The sequence below is a fragment of the Cornus florida genome, unplaced genomic scaffold (genome assembly GCF_030987335.1).
Source record: "Cornus florida cultivar Cherokee Brave unplaced genomic scaffold, ASM3098733v1 CherokeeBrave_3.0.0_Hap2_Chr03, whole genome shotgun sequence".
Lineage (NCBI taxonomy): Eukaryota > Viridiplantae > Streptophyta > Magnoliopsida > Cornales > Cornaceae > Cornus > Cornus florida.
In genome coordinates, this window is record NW_026775573.1 from 30,245,639 (window position 1) to 30,257,546 (window position 11,908).

At 39.7% G+C, this 11,908-nt stretch overlaps 1 pseudogene; it reads left to right on the forward strand.

Annotated features, from left to right (window-relative positions):
- Positions 1-1,406: 1,406 nt before the first annotated feature.
- On the forward strand, positions 1,407-3,019 carry LOC132298722 (F-box protein SKIP22-like; annotated as a pseudogene).
- The last annotated feature ends 8,889 nt before the right edge of the window (positions 3,020-11,908 follow it).

The following is an 11,908-nucleotide window of genomic DNA, read 5'->3' on the forward strand; positions in this document are numbered from 1 at the left end:
CTCTATCTTCCTCTATGGTAGCTAGTCGAGCTAAGGTATCTGCCTACTCATTATCTTCTCATAGGATCCAATGGATGTAAAAAATTTTAAAACAACCTTGATATCTTCTATCTTATACAGTTAAGTCTTCATCTTTTCATCATTGGTTTCATATTCACCCTGGACTTATCCAACTATCAGTTGAGAATCAATGTACGCTATTAGTCGTTCGACTCCCAGGCCTTAGCCATCTTGAAGCCGGCCAGGAGGGCCTCATATTCTGCCTCATTGTTAGTCGCCTTAAATCCAAACCTGAGTGCGTATTTGATGTTTTCCCCTTCTAGGGAGACAATTATTAGCCCTGCCCCACTCGCACGAGTGTTAATTGACCCATCCACGAATAATGTACAATTAGATTCAGTTTCTTCTTACTTATTTAAGTCATGTGTGTGCTCATCTTCTGATGTGAACTCTGCTATAACATCTGCTACTACCTGGGCCTTTAAAGTCATTCTGGGTTTATATTGGATATCAAACTGTCCAAGTTTTACCGACCACTTCATGAGTCACCCGAAGTATCTAGTTTACGGAGGACCTGCCTAAGTGGTTAATCTGTTAGAATTATTATTATATGCGCTTGGAAATAAGAGCTAAGTTTCCTTGCAGAGACGATTAGAGCAAATGCCAACTTTTCTACCCTTGGGTATCTTTCTTTTGCTCCCCTGAATGAATGGCTAGTATAATACACTGGTTTCTAGATCCCTTCCTCTTGGCGGATTAATGCTGAGTTTACTGTCGATAGAGAGACCGTCAAGTACAAATACAGCTGCTCTTCTTGCATCTCCCATGATAGTAACGCTGGTGAAGTGAGATACTCCTCAGCTCTGTAAAAACTTGCTCGCACTCAAGAGTCCATTGAAAAGCTTTCCTAAGCACACGAAAAAAAGGTAAACACTTATCAGTTGCCCTAGAAATTAACCTGTTCAGAGCAACGATTCTTCCCATTAGTCTTTAAAGCTCTTTGGTCAATGCTAGAGACCGTATGTTAAGAATTGCCTGAATCTTCTCAGGGTTGGCCTCTATTCCTCTCCTGCTTACCATGTAACTAAGGAATTTCCCAAAGGAGACACCAAAGGCACATTTACTTGGGTTGGGCTTTATTTGGTGTTTTTAGTAGTCATCTGGATCATTTCTTTGAGTTTATAACTCTTAAAAATGTATTTTGATGCATTTTTGCATTTTTTGGACTTTCGAGCCAGGAGGTCTTACGCAGGCCCCATGCCCAAAAATTTTGTGTGCGGATTTATTTTCTTGATTCATGTACATGCTATATATGTTAATTGGTGTATATGTGAGGGTATATGCATCAATATGACACTGTGGGGATTAATTTACATGTGAAGGGCATAATGGTCATTTTAGTGGTCAAAGTGGGTCAACCTTTGACCAATTCTCATGTGGGGTAACCAAAGGGCAGAATCTCAGCAATTCCCACTTTCCCCACCTGCCCGTCTTCTTCTTCCTCCTCCTCCTTCATTCTTCCACATAACCACCATTGTTACACTATTTAGAGCTCTTTTTGACCCCTTTCTGGTGTGATTTTAACAAAGTGCTAGAAGAGAAGTTGAACCTACAAGTCACATCTGGCGATCTTATCTTCTACACACTCAACCCCAATGGGTTTGCCTTAGAGACAGAAACCCTAACACCCCAATCCCATGCCCCTCAAAAACCCAATTCAGAACACCCTTAGAATTCACAAAAAAAAAAAAAAAAAAAAAAAAAAAAACCCCAACAACAGAAACCCATTTTTACGAAGAACAAGGGTTGAATACTGAGACCCTACGTAAAGAAGAAACCCTAGATTTTGAATCTGGGAAGACTCAGATTATACCTGAAGAAGATGAAAACTTCGTTGTGTCTGGGACAGAGTATATGGATGTAGATGATGATGGGTCTGCGGGTGAAGATGGGAGGTCTGTGCCTTTATTATGAGGAAAGTGTTTGGGAAAGAGGTGGTTGGTGGTGGTGGTGGTTATCAGGTCTTGGTGATTGTTGTTCATACTGTTTTGCTAGCGTCTGGCTTTGTTAGTGTTGACCCTGTCTCAAAATTGATTCTTGATGGGTTTAATCCCGAGGAATGGCCTTCAACTTCGTTCAAGATGGTAGTTTCATACACTCTGCCTGAGATTATTGATAATGTGCGTTTTGCTGAAAATGGAGTTGAAACTGTTGTATTGAAGTTTGTGAGTCTAGGAAAGTTTCTCGACATTTATGGATTTCCTGGCTCTTATCAAGTGTACCTAGACAAAGACCGATTGGTTCCGTTCTTGAATGTAGTGTGGGAAAATTGTGGGTCGTTTGATGAATCAAATGGAAAGGATTTGTATTCTAATACATACCCTGAAAAGGAAGTGTTTGAATTTTGGGAGATCATGAAGATAAAATTGCATTGCCTCTTCTAATTGATTTATGTGAGAAGGCTAGTTTCGCACCTCCACCTTGCTTTATGCGCCTACCCACTGACCTTAAACTTTAGATTTTGGAGTCACTAGCCGGTGTTGATCTTGCTAAAGTGGGATGTGTATGTTCAGAGCTGCTCTATTTGTCCTCGAATGATGATTTGTGGAAGCAGAAGTTTGTGAAGCAGTTTGGCTATGTGGAAGGATCACAGGGAAGGAGCCATTGGAAAGAGAAGTTTGCCAAGTCTTGTGAGAGTAGGAAAATGAGAAAGATGGGTAAGAAATATTTTGAGGCTTCCCTATCCATCTCTTATGCATCCCACAACCTGGCCATGCCTTTCCTCATTTTCCAACGCTGCGAAAATTTACGCTTCATTGTAATTTGGGAGGAGGACTGGGACCCTTATCTGGGAGTTTGAACGACCCTTGATATCGTTGAATGCTGATTCTAAGTCCTTTGGAGGTAGTACAATGTATATACTATTAAGTGTTTTTTAAGGTCTCTTACTAGCATTAGAGAAGGTCAGGAACATGTCTTGTTTTGAATATTTTATATGGTTTTAAATATATATATATACATATATATATATAGATGATCTCCAAATGTTGTTGCTTTATATGTTTGTTGCTTTTTGCCTTTCTATCTTCTGCTTTATGCACTTGAGTTGACGTCGTGTTTGTGCTAGTCTTTCATGGCCATTATGGTTTGAACTGAACGATTTTGTTCATATGCAGTCTGATCTGTGCATTTGTGTGCATGTTTGCATTTAGAATATAGTTAGTTTAATGTGAAGATGGTCTCATCATTAGCGATGATGCTTTGTTTTATGGCAACAAATAGATTCGGCATAAAACCTTGGTGGTAGTAGATGTGTAGCTTTTTCAGGATGTGTTTCCCTTTGAACGCTTTCTATTGATACTTTACTTATAATAACAATAATAATAACTTGGTGGTAGATGTTGCAATAATGTGCAATCAATTAAAGGAAACAAGGAAAAATGTGTGCAAAGGGGTGAAACGTCTGGTTTTATAGAATTCCAACACTAGTAATTAAGTGATATGACATTAAAAGTATTACACTACCAAATAACTAAGCAATTCTTTTGGTGTAATCAGGCCTGCATATCTTCATGGAAGAAGCAAAAACTACCATTTCATTAATAAATTTGAAAGTAATTATTGCTTACACAAAAGTTTGAGGTGTGAATAACTGAAGTCTCACTTGTTTGGCACTTGCATTGGTGATTGAACTATAATAGAGATGAGAAAATTTAAAAACAATTAATTTTTATTGTTCTTTATATCTAAATGACATGGCTGTAACTGAAAACATGGTTATTACTAAAAGCTACGTGAACACCTGATTTTCGTAGATCAAAATCAGGTGACTCAGTGTATATAAGCTAGTTATTGGATTCAATTTATATAAATGTGTGTAAATATTCTTTCTTTCTTCAATTTAACCTAATACGAGGGTTGAGGCATGCACAACACAAGCTGGCTTTTGCATATATAATGACTCCTCTTAGATTGAGTTCCTTACATCTGTTTTTCTTATTTCAATATACACCACAGTATGAACCTTTGAGTGGAGTCGAGCATTAAAATCCGTATGAGTTGATTTAACTAGGACACGCAGTAATCTCTGGTTCTCCATTTCAGATGTTGATCTTGCTAAACTGGGATGTGTTTGTTTGGAGCTGCTCTTTTTGTCGTTTGTGGAGTAGTTTGGCAATGTGGAAGTCTCACAGGGAGACAGTCCCTGGAAAAAGAAGTTTGCTAAGTCTTGGGAGTGTAGGGAAAGGACTTGTCCACCTCTTATGGGTGTAAAAAGAGACCCTAACCATTGGGGGTTCCGGGATTTATAGGTGGTCATAATCACCACTTGCAAGTCTTGCCAGTTCTTGCCACATCCCACCACCACCTGGCTGAGCCTTTGGTGGTTATGGTCGCTTGCCAGTTCTTGTCGTCCACCACCACCTGGCCGAGCTTTTGGTGATTATGACCACTTGCTATTTTCTTGCCATCCCATCACCACCTAGCTGAGCTTTTGGTGATTATGACCGCTTGCTATTTTCTTGCCATCCCACCACCACCTAGCCGAGCCTTTCAACGTTATCCGGCACCTCAGAATTTCAGGCTTCAGTGTCCCAAAGTTTGAACTATCCTTAATCATAGTTGAATGCTTATTCTGAGTAATTTTGGAGGCAGTATAATGTAGATACTATTAAGTGTTTTTGTTAGGTCTCTTACTAGAAGAACTTGTCTTGGAATATTTTATATTATTTTTGATTATTTATATAGATGATCTCCAATTGTTGTCGTTGCTTAATATGTTTGTTGCTTTGTGCCTTTCTGTCTTCTGCCTAGTGCACTTTGGTTGACAACCATTCTAGTAGTCTTTGTGTTAGTTTTTGTTGGGAGCAATGGATAGGCATTGTGACATCGGACTAGCCGGGTGTCTCACATAGTGGTGAGTCCCCATCGCAGCAGGTAAGGCCCTCCAATCGGGTGTCGCAAAGTTTTGAATTTTTCTTTTCAGGGCTATTTGTTCACATGTAGTCTGATCTGTGCATTTGTATACATGTTAGCATTTTGAATAAAGTTAGTTTAATGTGAGGGTCGCTTTTCAACATTAGCAATGATGCTCTTGTTTTTATGGCAGCAAATAGATTTAGTAATATTTACCGGAAAAAAATATATAGATTCAATGAAAACCTTGGTGGTAGATGTTGCGATAATGTGCAATCAAGTAGAGGGAGGAGATGGTCTCTCCCACCTCTCTCTAACTTTCTCTTTCTAACCATCTCACTTTGTGCCTCCCTACTCCCTTCCATGGGAGTGGAGAGATGATGACTGCCTCCCACGACTGCAATAAACTTGACGTGTTTCATTAAATGAGCTCCGTCGGTATTTTTTTATGTCGTTTTTGTTTTGTTCTGCCAGATCTGTTTATGTTGAGTTCGTTTTCGAATTACATGGGCGGATCTGTTGTTTTCTCCGACTAGATCTCCAGTCTAGGTCGGTTTTGGTTTTTTCTCGTCTAGATTTGATCTTTTTCTCCTTGATTTGATCTTGTACGGGGTTTCTTGGGTGTCGAAGTGCCTTATGGTTGTAACTTTGGAGCTGTTGCCATCATCTTTCTCCACAGATCTGAAGCCTGTGTCTTCATTTTATTGTCTTTTTTGGCTTGATTTTTTGCCTTTGTACTCCGTTGACTTGGCCTTTGTGCCTTGGAAATGACATGCATGCTTAAAAAAAACAAATAAGAAAGGAACAATGTGCGCAAAGGGGTGAAATGTCTGATCTTAGTATTCCTACAGTATTAGGTACTACACTACCAAAAGAATTAAAAGCAATCCTCAAAGGAGATATAGGCGGGTATATGGTCACATTTGTCGTGACCGGTTAGAATAGAATGAGGATGCAACCGGGCATTTATCGTGACCCGGTGATGCAACCGGTTTGAATAGAAATAATTTAGAAGTTAAGGTAAAAAGAGGTCAAAACTTACCGTTGAGGGAGGGAGGGAGGGAGTAATTAAAAATAATTTTATAAAAGAGTGAAAAAATAAAATTATGGGCTTTAGACAAACCATTGAAAATCTGTCACTTCACTTGAAAGTGTAAGCAAAGAAAAAAGGTTTGAGTTATTATAATAATACCGAGTAATAATAATAATAGGGTAAAGTGCATTAAACCCTCCTGAACTATTGGGGTACGTGCAAGAAACCCCCCTGAACTATAAAAGTTGCAAAAAAACCCCTTAAACTATTGGGGTGTGTGCAAGAAACCCCCCTGAACTATAAAAGTTGCAAAAAACCCCCCCTAAACTATTGGGGTATGTGCAAGAAACCCCTCTGAACTATATATTTTTTTGCAGTTTACCCCATCTGTGCGAATTGATTGACTGAAAGGGACGATGAAGCCGAGGAATTTGTTGTTGGGATCGGTGGGTCTCCTATCATAGCTCCATCATAGCCGTTGCACAACCCGCCAGATCCGTCGGCCATATATATCGCATTTCTCTGCACCGTTGCGTCAGCCCATCGCCATCACCGCCTTGCCCTCTGTTCAGCTCACCTTGCTCGCCGATCCATTCCACCGTCCATTCCAAGCTCGCCGGCCTATTCCGCCATCTCCATAGCCGAGCACACCGCCGTTCGTGTTTCGAGCACACAGCTGTCCATAGTTTACTGCCGAGCCCCCTTGAGCTCGCTGCCGCCTCCACAGTTCACGACCTAGTCAACTGAGCTCTCATCACAGCCAAGTCCTCCGCGCACAAGCCGCCATCATCCGAGACCGAGCCATCCCACCGGCCTCAGATTTCTTTGGTCTCTTCTATTTCTCTATCTAGCTCCCTGTTTTGGGTTATGTTGGGTGAAAAACATCTTTTTGCAGGAAAAAAAAAAAAAAAAAAAAAAAAAAAAAAAAAAAAAAGTGTAAGAAGTGTATAAGTTAAAACGACGCAGTGTGTTATAAGGGTAAACTGGTCTTTCAAAATTTTCGGTACCGGAAGCTGATGTTATGGGGGTAAATTGCAACAAAATCATAATTCAGGGGGGTAAATTGCAACAAAATCATAGTTCAGGGGGGTTTTTTGTAGTTCAGGGGGGTATCTTGCAAATGACCAATAGTTCAAGGGGGTAAATTGCAACAAAATCATAATTCAGGGGGGTTTTTTGTAGTTCAGGGGGGTTTCTTACAAATGACCAATAGTTCAAGGGGGTTTAATGCACTTTACCCATAATAATATTTAGATTTTTTAGACACTACATTTTGCCCCTCCTATTTTGCATATAATTCATCATCCGGACTTTTTGAAGTCCAACAGTAAAAGCAAGCAACCAAGGAATTTGAAATATAATTCATTGTGAAATCGTGCAGATTTTTCAACACACTAATTTCGATTTCAATTTTAAAACTATTAAATGTACATCCTGTCAATCAATAATTATGTTTTGATATTTATCATTTTCATTTAAAAAAAAATTTATAAAAAGCTTATTACGTTAATGTCAATAAATTATCCACTCTCTTGCTTCGTATTAAAATCCAAACCTAGTAGGAAAAATTACCCATAAATCCTACTTTTTCTTTCTAAAGACCAATAAGCCCTATAAAATTCCAATAAAAATAATTAAATTCTACATTTTCAGACTTTTTTAGAATAAAATTTAAACCTCTCCATGTTTCACTTATATCATTCCTAAATTAGATAAATTTAAAAAAAAAAAAAAATTGATATATAGTTAAAATTTTCTTTTGTTCAACTATTTCAACGTGACTACTACTGTATTTTGTTGGTCAATCCAATATAGCAATCGGAAGAAGTTGGTATCAATTGGCTCGCCAAAGGCCTTAATCTAATTTTTTCCATAATTAATGGAGCTGTTGCAATTTGCAAAAACCTTGCCTTATGAAAAATAAAAAAAATGGTAGCAACAATGCCATAATGGCTAACTGAGCTCCACCCAAACTTACGACGCCATCTTCCTTCTTCTCACAACGCCTTTTTTGCAATTGCACCACTTTTTGTTCCTAGTTACAAACCAAGATACGAGAAGGTGGGTACTTAGCGTGGTACCAAATTAAGAATCAGGCTCTAATTCTGATGATGCCAATTGTAATGAGTCATATGATTCCTTATTAACCCCAAAGCTTAATATATTGAACAATATTTCATACTCATACTCATTTCATTTCTTATTCAAATCAAATGTATGACACTTCTAATTACCGGTCACGTTAAGTGGAAAGTCACGTCATCCGAAATTCTCTCTTCTTCAAAAATGGGTAGCATTTGGAAATTTTTTCCCAATATATAGTTTGACTATTTTCTAAAAGTATATTAAAATTATTCAAAAATGTTAGTTTCAAAAAATTGTAGGGATAATTTCAGTTACCTCCCCTGAAATTAGGCATAATTACAGGCACTACTCCTTACGTTTCAAAAATTACACTGACCTCCTTCCAAACTGATCGGCATTTTATTCTGGCCATTGACCATGTTAAATAACTAAAACACCCTCTAATATTTTATTAATATCCAAAAAAATGGGGTCAGAACGAAACGAAGTGAGAGGCCGTGGGGCAGGGAAAAGAGTTGAGTCGATCATTTTGTTTAATCTCTCACTGACCCTTCTCTTCCAAGTTTCTCACAAACCCATCAATCACAGGCAATCGATCATAGGGCAAATCGCCGCCAAACGCCAAAATCGATGGAGCCCCATAGTCGTTGATCCATTCCTCCACATCCGAAACTGGTCACGACGGACGTCATCTGTTGGTAATTCGCAACTGGTAATTTAGCGGCAGGGGAGCGAATGGAGATGGCGTCGCGTCGGGTGTTGCTAACAGATCTGATGTTGGTGATGCGGGTGATTGATGGAGTGAACGGAGATGGCAACGCGACGGCCGGAATCTTACAGAGGTTGGATCATGAGAGGTACTAGAAGGCGACGTCGTAGCGAGTTCCGATGAGGCTGCCAGGACTAGTGATCACGTGCTTCTTCCTTAACAACACCGGCTGCAATAAAGTCCATGACCGAATCCTGTACCGGCGACACCGAAGGCAAATCCTGCGGAGCCAAATTCTTGAAGGACTAATCAAAGGCTGCGATGAGGTCCATGACCCTTTAGGGTTAGATTGTCATCTGAAGGCCATAATATAGGGATCTGAGGTTGATCAAGAGCGGGTGGCGACGATGGTAATGAAGGCTTGTCGGCATGAACGTCGTCGGATGAGAAGGAAAAGGCGAAAGAGGCGGAGGAGAAGATGTGAAAATGGCGAGGTTGGGCAGTACGGTACAGAAGGAGAGAAAAAATTAGGTCACAAGGGATTGAAATTACATTCACGTCCACAGTTTTAATGATATGGCAAGTTGTAATAAAGGTTTTTTTGTCTAAAAATTGGGGATGTGTGTGTGTGTATATATATATATAGGGTAATTTACACAGACCTCCCCTATGGTTTGCCATAATTACAGGCGGCACTCTTCATGTTCCAGAAATTACGCGGACCTCCCTTACTTTTGAAAATATCCTACACGGACCTCCCTTATGTGTGACGGACCGTTAAATACACTAACGGAGCTGTCAAAATTACTAAAATGCCCTTAATTGTCTATGGTAAATGACTAAAATACCCCTCCTCCCCCCTCTCTCTCCATAAATTCTCCCAATCTGACGTACTCACGAACGGAAATAAATGATGAATTACTGGAGCAATTGATGGTACCGGTGAGACAAGTATTGGTGTTGCAGCAGGTGAGTTGTCAGAGAATACACTGGAGAAGGGGTTACTGGTGCAATTGATGGTGCCAATGAGACAAGTATTGGTGCTGCAGCAGGCGAGGATGTCAGAAAATACACCGGAGAAGGGGTTACTGGTGCAATTGACAGTGCCAGTGAGGCATCTGAGGTTGGAGATGAGACCGGGGAGTGGGTCGCCGGAGAAGGCGATTTGGGTATTATAGCTAGAACTAGAGAACTTACCGGAGGCATAGTCACAGGAGATGGAGAGATGGGTGAAGTTGCCGGCGGAGTGTGAGAAATTGGAGATAGTGACAGTACGGGTGTTGTGGCTGGGGTCGATGAAGGGGAGGATCATGTGGGTGACAGTGACGTTGTCGACGTAGTGTAAGAAATTGGAGATGGTGTTGTAGCTGGGGCTAGCGAAGGGGAGGACTTTGTTGGTGACGGTGACGATGCCAGAGTCTAACCCACCGGCGCCGGAGGTATGGCCACCGGGGGAGACTTGTGATGGTTTCTGACTGCCAAAACAATAACGATGAGCTTCTGACCCTTTTGGCAATTATCTTTGTTTCCACTGATGAAGAAGAATGGACCCGACCGATCAAACTTGAAGACTGAATCACCATCGTCCATCTTCATGATCGGCTTCTCTGTGTTGCACTTGTCATAATCATCTTTCTTCACAGCCATAACAGAGTCTGATCCATTCTTGTACTTAAAAACTACAAATAATCAACACCCACAAACCAAAAAATTAATCAAATCAACCAAATCAATATTTAACTACAAAAACACAATTAAGAGAGGTTATAGAGAGAGTATGATCATTTATTATTATAATATATAAACCAAGAATCACAACAATGAATGAATATATATTATGGTGCCTTTCTATATTATGCGCAATCAATGCCAGAGATTTCTGGGTGTATCAGTAAGATTTGATGAGCACCCAAATCATAAAGGCCTTTCTCTATCCTTCCTTTTTGGCCGGTACACAGACTTTCTTTAATGGCGGTTTCAGAGACACCCATTTGATGATATATCTCATTTTGGGCTTTAAATGTTTGAGAAAAGGTGCAACAGAGTTGAAGCAATTGAAGGGTATTTTCAGCATTTCATGAAAAATGGTAGCTGATGTCATCATTTTTCGTCATTGACTAGCGTTGACTGTAACGGAAGGGAGGTCCGTGTAGGATATTTTCAAAAGTAGGGGAGGTCTGCGTAATTTCCGAAATAGGAAGGGTGCCGCTTGTAATTATGGCAAACCATAGGGGAGGTCTATGTAAATTACCCTATATATATAAACAAGTATATATATACTGATACTACACAATATTTGTTTTTTTTTTTTTTTCTTCCCCTGGGTATATAGGTTATTTTAATACAAAAGTAAGGGTAAAAATGTCTTCGCAAATATAGTAAGGGCAAATGTGGTATTACAGGGTTAAAAATAGCTGATGTCATAAAAAATCATCATTGACCGGCATTGACTTTCACCGGAGGGAGCTAAGTGTTACGACGGAGCAAACCTTGAGGGAGGACAATATAATTTTTGAAACGTAAGTGGTACCGCTTGTAATTACGCCTAACCTCATGGTAGGTAAGTGAAATTATCCTAAAAATTGTATTATTTTTAAGGGTAAAGTATAGAGACAACCCCTGAGGTTTGGGATAAAAACATACAGGTGAAAGTTTGCCTATTTTTGGACAACCACACCCCTTGGTAAAATTTGTCATCCAAACATAGCCTTAAAACATGTGAAAAATCTATTTTACTCTTCACTATTTTATTAATTTTAATTATAAAATATTAAAATACTTAAATGACCAAATTACCCTTTTCATATATATATAAACACACAACAGTCACCACCACCACCCCCAACCCAGACCCGAAAGCATCGTCGTGCCCCTCTCCTTCTTGAAGTGTGCCCCTAACACAGCTTATACCAGTCCGCTTTCTCCTCAGATTCTAGGGCCACAGCAGCGCCGCCCCCTCCAGTTCCTCATTTTTACGGGAAACCAAATCCAAGTAGGAACAAACCAGAGAGCCAACAAATAATCCATCAATGACAGCACACCTTTAATTGTCCTCTGGATTTGTTTAATTCAACCATCCATTGACTCCAATTCATCCATCCATCACACAAAAAGGGACAAAAAAATAATAATAATAATAATAATTCAACTAAATCCAATACAGAAGA